This window comes from Mus pahari, chromosome 15 (assembly GCF_900095145.1).
Source record: "Mus pahari chromosome 15, PAHARI_EIJ_v1.1, whole genome shotgun sequence".
NCBI lineage: Eukaryota > Metazoa > Chordata > Mammalia > Rodentia > Muridae > Mus > Mus pahari.
The window spans coordinates 44258620-44270153 of record NC_034604.1 but is presented as its reverse complement, the minus strand read 5'-3'; the positions used below and the strand labels follow the sequence as shown (position 1 = coordinate 44270153).

The window sequence follows — 11534 nt, the reverse complement described above, 5'->3', positions numbered from 1 at the left end:
TAATCCCAGCACTCAGAAGGCAGAGGCAGGGAGGTCTTTGTGAGTTTGAGGCCAGCCAGATCTACACAGTGAGTTTCAGGACAGACAGGGCTACATAGTGAGACCCCAGTTCAAAAACCAAACCAAACCAAACCAACCAACCAACCAACCAACACAACAACAACAACAAAAGCTTTAGAGGTTGGAAAGCTCAAGATTAGATCTGACTCTATAAGTCATATATATTCATCTTTAATACATTGTCTGAATAGAGTGAGAGAATGTTAGTAAAATTATTATATAAAAAACTCATTGTCTCTGTTTTTGATAACAAAAATGTATGGTAATTGGGGGATAAACTGTTAAGAAATGGGGAGTGAGTCTTAAAAGATTTGAAGAACTGTACCATGTTCTTGGACGGCAGAATGTGCACTTATTGTATTGCTTGAAAGCCTTCAACTTTTCTACAACTGAAACACAACAGATGGGACGAATGAAACTTTAGAGATATTAAGTATGGAGAAGTGCTTAACAGGTAGCACAAGAATGTGTTAAACTAAAAGAATAGATTCAGATGACCAAGAGATAACTACTTTTCCTGTGACACTAAATAGATCTAAAATTTCATTACGTTAAAGATACAGGACATGACTAATATTCTAATGTACTAAGTCCACAGCATATGCATTTATAGGATCTAACTCAACATCTCTCTGTGACACCTATTTTCTCTTTTTATGAGGCTAAGACATCACTGGACCGTATACTTTCTTTTGAACTAATATACAAAACTAATGAGATGTCTTCATACATGTAAATCACTTTACTTAGCTCTTGTGCACCCCTCCTTATTCTATCCTGCGATAACTTCCCATTCTGATCTCCTGTGTCCTCTACACAGTGAGCACAAATTAAGTCGTACATGTTCAGTAGGCTAAGTGGTTAGTTATCACTGTAGCCAGGTATTCTTGTTTCTGAATCTCCCTACTAGAGAAGGTATGCATTACTGGTGCTGGGTACCTTATAGGTTGAACCTCCTTGCAGACTCCAACTTTAATTTTTGTTTTTTTTGTTGTTTGTTTTTAGAGATCAGGCTATTTTAATTCTATCCTTTGCTCCCATGCTGAAATTATTGTTCTCAAAAATAATTACATTTTATTCTATTAATGCATGTTCTTTAGAATTGTAATTGTATAATGCACATTCATAAAGTAATAAAACAACTTGAAACACTCTGTTACTTTTCATCTATGTGCCAACTATGCCAAAACAATAAATCTAGACCATTTTATTTTATATTATCTGGAGCATTTGTGAATTAAAAAGTCTTTTTTGCTAAATCACAATCTCACAACAAATTAAGAGTCATATTAATACTTGAAGGGTGTAAGCTATGACAAATCCAGACAAATGTGACAGAGCAGCAGCATAGTAATGATAATCTGGTTTACTTCACCACATATAAATGCTACTTCAATTATCTTATTCAAGACATTATCATGTGTATTTTTCAAAGACAGACCAAAACACCTTTTTGGCAGATACAACAATGATGGGTTTTGTTCACAGTATAATGGAAATATCTCTTTTGGTTTTTCGAGACAGTGTTTCTCTGTGTAGCCCTGGCTGTCCTGGAACTCACTTTATAGACCAGGCTGGCCTCGAACTCAGAAATCCACCTGCCTCTGCCTCCCAAGTGCTGGGATTAAAGGCACGCACCACCACCACCTGGCGGGGGGGACAGTTTAGATCCAATCCCAAGGCCCTTAGTATGCCCCTCTCCCCACACTTCTCATTGAATGCTTTAAAAGGATTTATTACCCATGTAATTTAAGCATTTTAATTTTATTATGAGCCTTTTTATCCTGTGATCTCTAAGATAGTGTCTTAGTCAGGGTTTGTATTCCTGCACAAAACATCATATCCAAGAAGCAAGTTGGGGAGGAAAGGGTTTATTCAGCTTACACTTCCACATTGCTGTTCATCACCAAAGGAAGTCAGGACTGGAACTCACGCAGGGCAGGAACTTGGAGACAGGAGCTGATGCAGAGGCCATGGATCTCATGGAGGCATTTCCTCAAGGGAGGCTCCTTTCTTTGTGATAACTCCAGCTTGTGTCAAGTTGACACACAAACCAGTCAGTATAGACAGTGAAGATTCAATTGCTGAAAAAGGCAAATAGATTCAATGGTGTATTTTGCTTTCCTCTGTGGTGCTGATAATCAAATGAGGAACCTTAAGCATGCTGCACGATCAATTTTACCAAGTAAGTTATGTCCCCTCTCTATATTCACTTTTATTGTTATTGCAGAATGGAGGGCCTTTTGCATGTTTGATAAGTGCTCTGCCACTGAGCTACATCGCCAGGTTTAATTTAATGTCATTTTCATCAATACAGTAATTTCTGTACCCTCAAAACAGTAATTTCTCATAACTGATAAGTTAACTCCTGTATATAAACAGGTGTGTATTTGTGTGTGCGTAATTGTTTTTCCTCTTAATGTTGGCATTGAACCCAGGCCTTGGGCATGACAGGCAAGCACTTTTCCTTTGAGCTATAGTCTTGTAAATTAATTCTTTTATCTTGTTATTGTGGATTGAATTGTATCCGCCTTATATCTACTACTTGAATATGATTTTCTGTGGCAGTAAGACGTTTTCAAATTTTCAAGTTTGATGAGGCATTTTTGGACTGATCCTTATCCAATAAGAATATTTATTTATTTATTTATTTATTTATCTTAGGTGCACAAAATCCATTCTTCACAGTGCTTCAAACATCTACCAAGTAAATGTGAAATTGCTACTTTCCCCATTTCATCTTTCCCAGCCCAGATATTTTCAGTGACCACAAAGTAAGATCTTGACAATGTGAGGAGAATTTTTTACTATTATTAAAAACAAATTTGAAATGAAAACATAATTGTAGGATTTCTCCTTTTCTTTTCTTCCCTCCAACCCTTCCCATGTTACCCTATTTGTCTCTCAAATTCATAGCTTCGTTTTCCTCATTATTATTGCTTTACACACATATGCATACATTCACATATACATATGTAAATATGACTTTTCAGGTCATATTGGCATTACTTGTACATATATGATTTCAGGGCTGAGAAGTTGGTGTTGGATAACCAGTTAGGTGATTTAGCTCTAGGAATGACTACGACTCCCACTCAGCCTTCCTTAGTTACCTATTTGAACACTACATTTGTACCCTAGCCTTGTTGGTAAGACACCATAGTGTCTTATCTGATAAACAGAAGGATTTCACTATACCTCACACATCTAACAGCTACGAAGCAGAAGAATGATGAATTTTATCTTTTTTTTTTTTTAAGACTATGTTTACCTTTCTGTAGCCAGGCAAGACTTCCAATGGAGAGATGGGGACACCAACCCAGACACAAAATCTTCCACCCACAATTTTTTTTTCTGCCTACAAGAAGTGCAGAGATAAAGAGGGAGCAGAAATTGAGGGAATGGCCACTCAATGACTGGTCCAACTTGACACCCACGCCATGAGAGAGAGAACCACAGCACTATTGATGACATTCTGCTGTACTTGTACGCTATACTTGGGGCCTAGCATGGCTATCATCTGAGACGATTCACCCAGCAGCTGATGCAAAAACGGACACATAGACCCACACCCAAACATTAGACAGAGCTCAGGAATCTTGTGGAAGAGGGGAAAGAAAAACAGAAAGAGCTAGAGGTCAAGGACATCACAGTAAGACCCTACAGAACCTGGGCCCATGGGGCTCACAGAGACCGAACCACCAATCAGAGAGCGTGCATCAGACAGACCTAGGCCCCATATGCGTGTGTAAGAGATGTGCAGCTTGGTCTTCACATAGGACCCTTAACAGCAGGAGCAGAGTCTGTCTCTGACTCTGTGGCCTGCCTTTGGACCCTTTTACCTGCCTGGGCTGCCTTGTTTAGCCTCAAGAGAAGACGCACCTAGTCCTACTGCAACTAGATATGCCAAGGTAGGTTGATACCCTTGGGAGGTATGGTGGTTTGAATATGCTTGGCCTGAAAGGGAGTGGTAGTTAGGAGGTGTGGCCTTTCTGGAGGAAGTGTGTCACTGTGAGGGTGGGCTTTGGAGGTCTCCTCCCATGCTCAGGTTCTACCTATTGTGGAAGGAGCTATCTCCTGGTTGCTTGAGGATGCCAGTCTCTCCTGGTTTGCCTTGGAATCAAGATGCAGAACTCTCATCTCCCTCTCCAGCACATAGTCTGCCTGCATGCTGCCATGATGATGGACTGAACCTCTGAAACTGTAAGCCAGCCCCAGTTAAATGTTTGCCTTTATAAGAATTGCCTTGGTTATGGTCTCTTCATAGCAATGGGAACCCTAACTAAGACAGGAGGCCTCCCCTTGATGAGAGGGAGAGACTGGGAGGAAAGGAGGGAGGTGAAGCTGTGAAGCTGCAAATGGGATGTTAATTAATTAATTAATTAATTAGTGAAAAGGGGTGTGTGTGTATGAGAAAGAGAGGGGGAAGGAGGGAGAGAGAGGAGAAAGAGGGGTGAGCATGTAAGTACATGTACAATGTACATGTGGAGGTCAGGGGATAACTTTGGGGAGTTGGCTCTCTCCTATCACATGAGTCTTGGGATCCAATTCAGGGCACTGGACCCAGCGCTTTACCTGCTGAGCCACTCTGGCCTAAAAGTTGACTTTTTAAACAGTAGGAGGGGAAGGAGAGGCAGGAGTCTTTCAGGATTCTGCTAGTCTTAGAGAAACCTTTAGAATTCAGATTCACACTGTCAATATAGCAATACTGCGTGTTCTGTATCTGGTCCTAGTCTTATGTTCCTTTGTTGGTAATGATCCCGCTTTTGGTTCTCTCTTTATGCCACCATTGATTTTGATGGAATCTCCCAACTCGAGATGAGTTTGTTAAACCTGATAGCTAGTACTCTTGGATGTATCATCAGGACGTTTTATGAGTCGTTTATCTTGGGTCCATCAAGATCATCAGGTAAATCAGACTTTCTTATGCAGGAATAATCATATCTGAAGCCATTTTGTAGTTCGTAAGCCACCTGCCATGCTCATGGTCTCTATGTGTTCATTGCAGAGTTTCAAACTGATCAGCATGGACACCAGCCATGACATCATGGTGACCTCCATGTCCTCCTCTTCAGCATGGGTCATATGATCTCCTTATGGTAGTGGTTGTGGGGAAAGAGCTAATACTCTTCCTCTATCTTGGCCACCTTGACCAGGAGGAGGACATGGTCTTTGATGTGGGCTCAATCTCTGCTAGAGAGAAGCATGGCATGCTTACATCAACTAGATAGTTTCCTACCAAAGACATTTGTTCCCTACGTGGAAAACCCTATGGGATACCCATGATAGTCATCAAACATCTTTGCAAAAGTGCCATAATAGTTTAATCCTGAAAACTGGGTTCACAGAGCTGTGATTTCCCTTTGATGGACAGCTCAGGTAGAAGATAAGGATACACTCTCCAGCCAATCCAGCCAATCAGAGCAACTCTGTCACTGGAATGTTTTTAGTATTCCCAGAAAAGCTTGATTGCTGTTGGTTGTTGATTGCTTGATTGAGTCTTCTTTTGAAGCTGTTTGTTTGTTAACTGTTTGGACCCCAGCAATTCTTCCCTCACACCGCCCTCGCCTCCAGGCTGACCAAGTCACAGCTCAGGATCAGAGTCAATTCATTTGTAGCACTGCTGATCTGGGCATTCCACACCAGCAGGTGATCTGGCTGTTGCTATGGGTGATGGTGGCTTCAGTCCCTGCTCTAGTTGTCAGTATCAACACTGATCCTTGTCTGGAATGGAAATGCTGACATTGTAGTCACACGGACATTCTTCATGTTTGTGACTCATTTCACAATCACGGCCCTAGCACAGTTGTTCTGAGCTAAAATATGCAACTCAACCATCTTGCTGGTATTTCTTGCTTTTTTTTTTTTTTTTTTAAATGTCTGATCCTCTTCTAAAGCTTCTGTGATGCTCACCACAGTCACACTTGGTTGTAGTGTGGGAGGAAGATTTCCTGCACCTGTTCAGCTTCTCCTTTCTTGTGTTAAATGGAGTCATCAGTCAGCAGACCCAACAACCAAGGTCCTAGTACTTCCATAGGCACACGAGTGACCACACATTTTTCACTGCTTGCCTAAATAATTTTGCCTCCGCCTATTAAAAGTGATTTGCTAACATACGTATATGTACATAGAGGTTCATTTTGATACATGCATATAATATATTCTCATTTAACATCAGATTCTTCTGTCATTGCTTTCTCGTCCCTCTCCTGCTCCTCTTCTCCCTCTTCCCAGAAAGCTCTCCTTCTACTTAACCCCCCCTCTGTGTGTGTGTGTGTGTCTGTGTGTCTGTGTATGTGTGTGTCTGTGTGTCTGTGTATGTGTGTGTCTGTGTCTGTGTGTCTGAACCAATGAGTTTAATTACCACTGCTTACAGGAGCACAGGCAGTTATCAGTAACAATACTACTGAAGAAAATTCCTCTCTCTCCCAGGGGAACCATTAACTGTAGATCAAGCCACTCTGTTTTTAGCAATGTCTTGTTGCTGCTTCTTGTAGAGGGCACTCTACTTTCATGTGACAAGAACACAAATGGACATAAAGGTCTATGCTAGTTTCTTCTAGTCCTTTAATAAGACACTAACTCATTTAAACATACACCCCACCTCTTAGTTCAACCCAGTAGGGTTTAAATTCCAACATCAACTTTGAAAGTGTGTTAGCTTCCTTTTAAGTTGTGGTGATAAAACACTCTGCCCAATAAAACAACTTGGGGAGGAAAGGGTTTGTTTCACTTCATACTTTTAAGTGACTTTCTCATCATTGAGGAAAGCCAAAGTAAGAGCCTGGAGGCAGAAACCGAAAGCAGAGACCTCACCTCTGCTTCCTGGCTTGCCCTGTGGTTCAGATTTAGCTGTCTTTCTTATACAAGTCATGCCCACCTGCCTAGGGATAGAACCTCACACAGTGGCCTGGGTCCTTCTGCATCTGTTAGATATTAAGAAAATGTATCATGAACATGGCAACAGGCTAATTTGATCTAGGCAACAACGTTTACCTTTAGAGACCTAAGAGGTGAGTCTCTGGTTCTGGTTTTTCTTTTTGTTGTTGTTTAGCATGCAGAGTAGTAGATTTCTTTATGACATTATAGTACTTACTACCAGATATTGGTTGATTCTCCTGTACCCCTCATCTTCCTCATCTCCCTGGTCCCCTACCTCTAAGTCTCCAATAACCCCCCTTTCATTCTTTTACCACATGTTCTGTTCTATTACTCTCCCTGTCCCACCCCTCTCTTTCAATGTTTCTTCCCTGTACCTTTCATGGGGGTCCTTTCTAGTTCTCTGAGCTCTACAAAAAACACACTCCTACTAGATATGCACACATAAAAATCAGATGCAAAGAGCCACAGATGAGAGACCACTTGTGTTTGTCTGAGCCTCGCTTACTTCTCTTAATATAATATTTTCCAGTTCCATCAATTTTCCTGAAAATTGCATAATTTCATTCTCTCTGCTAAATAGAATTTCACCGTGGATTTGTACATTTTCATTATCTACTTATCTGTGGGTGGGCATCTAGGCTGATTCCACTTCCTTCCTACTGTGAATAGAACCACATCGATCGCACAGGGAAGCACGGGTATTTCTTCAGTAAAGTGTACAGTCCTCTGGAGTGGTATAGCTGATCCTATGGTGGTTCTAGATTTTCAAGGACGGTCCACACTCACTTCCAGAGTGGCTGCGATTAGACTCTCTCCACGTAAACTTTTCAGTGCTGCCGTTTCTCTTCCTGGTGATGGATGGCACTCTGACAGGAGTAAAATGAGACCACATCATTAGAATTGCATTTCTTTGATGCTCATTCATATTTCTTCATTTGAAAATGCTGCTCAGTTCCTTATTCCATTTTTAAAAAGATTTATTTATTGTATATAAGTACACTGTAGCTGTCTTCAGACACACAAGAAAAGGGCACCAGATCTCATTACAGATGGTTGTGAGTGAGCCACCATGTGGTTGCTGGGAATCGAACTCAGGACCTCTGGAAGAGCAGTCAGTGCTCTTAACCACTGAGCCATCTCTCCAGCCCTCCTTATTTCATTTTTAATAGACTGTTTTTTTTCTTTAGTCTTTTGAGTTCTTTGTGAATTCTAACTATTAATTCTGTCAGAGGTAAGCTTTAGGTCTTACATTAAGGTCCATTTGGAGTTGACTTTTGTGCAAGGTGAGAGATACCAATCTAGTTTTCATTCGTTTCCATGTGAATATCAGGTTTCCCCAGCATCATTTGTTAAAGAGGTGTCTTTTCTATAGTGAACACATGTGGCATCTTTGTCAAAAATCATGTGATTTTAGCTGCACAGATTTATGACTAGGTTTCTGTTTCATTCTGTTGATCTACATATGACTTTTTGTGGCACACTCATGCTGTTTTTATTTCTATGGCTCTACAATGAAACTTCAACCCAGGTGCCCTTCTTATGACATATATTATGCCATTATGTTATAATAACCTCTTTACACTAATCCTATTGTGATGGTTTTTGTATATGCTCAGCCCAGGGAGTGACACTATTAGAAGGTGTGGCCCTGTTGGAGTAGGTGTGGCCTTGTTTTGGTAGGTATGTGTGTCACTGTGGGTGTATGCTTTAAGACCCTCATCCTTGCCACCTGGAAGCCAATATTCTGCTAGCCTTCAGATGAAGATGTAAACCTCAAAGGTCTTCCTGAACCATGCCTGCCTGGATGCTGCTGTGTTTCTGCCTGGATGAGAATGGACTGAACCTCTGACACTGTAAGCCAACCCCAATTAAATGTTGTCCTTATAAGAGTTGCTTTGGCCATGGTGTCTGTTCACAGCAGTAAAACCCTACCCAACTAAGACACTTATATAATTGCAACTTCAACTGCAAATTCATACCCTTTGGCCCATCTATGGTGGTTTAGGTAAAAATGCTGCTCCATCGGCTCACAGGAAATGGCACTTTTTGAAAGGATTAGGAAATGGAGCCTTGTTGGAGGAAGTGTGTCACTAGGGGTGGGCTTTGAGGTTTCAGATGATCAAGCCGGGCCCAGCGTCTGTCTCTCTCTCTCTCTCTCTCTCTCTCTCTCTCTCTCTCTCTCTCTCTCTCTCTCTCTTCCTTCTGCCTGCTAATCCAGTTGTAGAACTCTCCACTCCGTTCTCAGCACCATGTCTGCCTGCACACCACCATGCTTTCCACCATGATGATAATGGACTGAGTAAACCTCTGAACCTGTAAGCCAGCCCCAGTTAAATGCCTTTCTTTACAAGAGCTGCTATGGTCACGGTGTTTCTTCATAGCAATAAGAACCCCAAGACACCATCTCTTCTCTTTTCCTCTCTGCTATGTCCTAGGTACACACCATCCATTTGTTGCTATATATTTTAATTTTGTTTTTAGATCCCACATATAGGTGAAATCCTGGGTTGTTTTTCTTTTTCTGTCCAGTTTATTTCACTTGGCACAGCGTCACCCTTGTTCACCCATAATGTCATCCTTGTGGTTACAAATGGCAGGATTTAATTCTGTTTTCAGGAGAATTGTTATTCTATTTTACACATTCAGTCTTATGCACAATTTATATTGCTCTTTACATTAGTTAAGAAAAGAGTAATAACCCCCTGGCAGTGGGCAAAGTGACACTTTGTTGGTGGTGGTGTCCTTATTATCAGTCAGGGGCAGAGCAGGTGGCAGGCCTTTGTTCATCCTAGTTCCATGCTTGGCTTGGTGGCCAAAACTGTTTTATGCCTAGAACACATAAAAATCAAATCAAATCAAATCAAAACAGGCAGCACACAGCACAGGAGGAGGAAGACAGAGAGACCTGCATTCTGCCGTGCCACCCACAGACCTCCCTCCAGTGCACAGCACAGGCAGGCCTTAGCCACTGCTTGCTGCCATGCAACACACTGTAGACTGAGGAGGTCACCCAGGGGCCTGCCAGCCATATGGCCAGCCTGCAGCTGGAACCACCACAATGTGCGTGTGTGTGGTGATCAGATGGGAGAAAAAGAGAAGTGGAACCGCTTGAACATTATAAAAAGGATGAAATTGGAGACTCCTGGACAGGAAGAGCCTCTTATGAGGCCATGGTAAGGTCCCAGGCTGAGCTGCTGCTAAGGGTCATGTCTGAGTCCATGGCTACACAGTAGCAAGTCTGGTGTTGATATCCATACCACAGAGAACATGGTGACATCCCTGGGGTGTGCAGCCACTGGGGACCACATGGATATCCAGGTGCTATGCGGAACTGGCCCTGCCTCTCACTGACTGTGATGCTCTGGAGAGCTGGCCCCATCTCTCAGAGCATCTCTCAGCCTTTGGGAGAGCTGGCCCTGCACCTTGGCCAGGCAGCACAGTGGAGCTGGCCCTGGTGGCAGGGGTGTGGGTGAGCTGGCCTCAAGGGTGTGAGTATGGGAGAGAGAGCTGAACACACCACTCATGTGTTGTGGGGTGGTATGGATGCAGAGTTGATGCCCCTTTGCCCCTTGCCACCTGAGGCAGTCGGGAAAGCAGCCCACAAGGTCATGAGCACGGGAGATCTATCCTTGCCCCTCGCCAGCTGCAGCACTGGGGAGTGGGCCCTACACCTCACCTGGACAGCACAAGAGCTGACCCTTGTGGTGGGGCATGTGTGAGCTGGCGAGAACAAGGGAGAGCTGGCTCTGCTACTCCTATGCCATGAGGTGGCTTGGGGAGGGGGAGATGGCACCCTTGTCACCTGCAGTAATCAAGAGAGGTGGCTCCAAGGGCATGAATGCAAGAGAGCTAGCCCTGCCCCCTCACCAGCTGCCCCACTGGGGAGCAGGCCTGCACCTCACCTGAGCATAGTCGAGCTAGCCCTCATGGCTAAGACACTGGTGAGCCAACCCAGAGGGTGTGAGAGCAGAAGAGTTGGCTCAGACCCTTGCAGGCTGAAGCCCTTGGGAGAGTGGGCCCTGTGCCTTGACTGAGAAACACAATGGAGCTAACTCTGGAGTTGTGGGTGAGGTTTAGCTGCCTCTGAGGACAAGAGAACAGGAGAGCTAACTAACTCCGCCTCTTCCTGATGGCAGCATCAGGTGGCCTAGCCAGAGCAGTGCTGGAGAGCTCACCCTGGTGATGCAGATAAAGGGTGAGCTGGTGGTGCAGATAAGGGAGACGCCTGGCATGCTGAGCTACTACTCAGGCTCAGACCCAGGGCTCTGAATTGGCTCACACCAAAGTCTGTATCTTCTCTATGAACAGTTGGGACAGGTGAAAGGGGGCAGTCCTGCTAATACAAAGCTACATAATCTTTATGACACAGGGCAACAAGAAGATTGCTGGGAGAAGTCCCAGTGAGGATTCAATATGGATGGTCTCACGGAGGCCAGAGAACTTGAACCAGACCCATGAACATTTGTAAGCTAAGATGTATGGACGGAAGGATATGCTGTGGGGCACTCTGTGACATACTACAGCTTCTATAATGAGATGTTCTTTATGCTTTGGGTTCTGTGTGTGTGTGTGTGTGTGTGTGTGTGTGTGTG

At 43.3% G+C, this 11534-nt stretch overlaps 1 non-coding gene across 1 annotated transcript; it reads left to right on the top strand.

Annotated features, from left to right (window-relative positions):
• The first annotated feature begins 9639 nt into the window (after positions 1 to 9639).
• On the top strand, positions 9640 to 9784 carry LOC115065597. Its single transcript, XR_003845360.1, has one exon. It is a non-coding gene; the product is annotated as a small nucleolar RNA SNORA48 (small nucleolar RNA).
• Positions 9785 to 11534: the final 1750 nt, after the last annotated feature.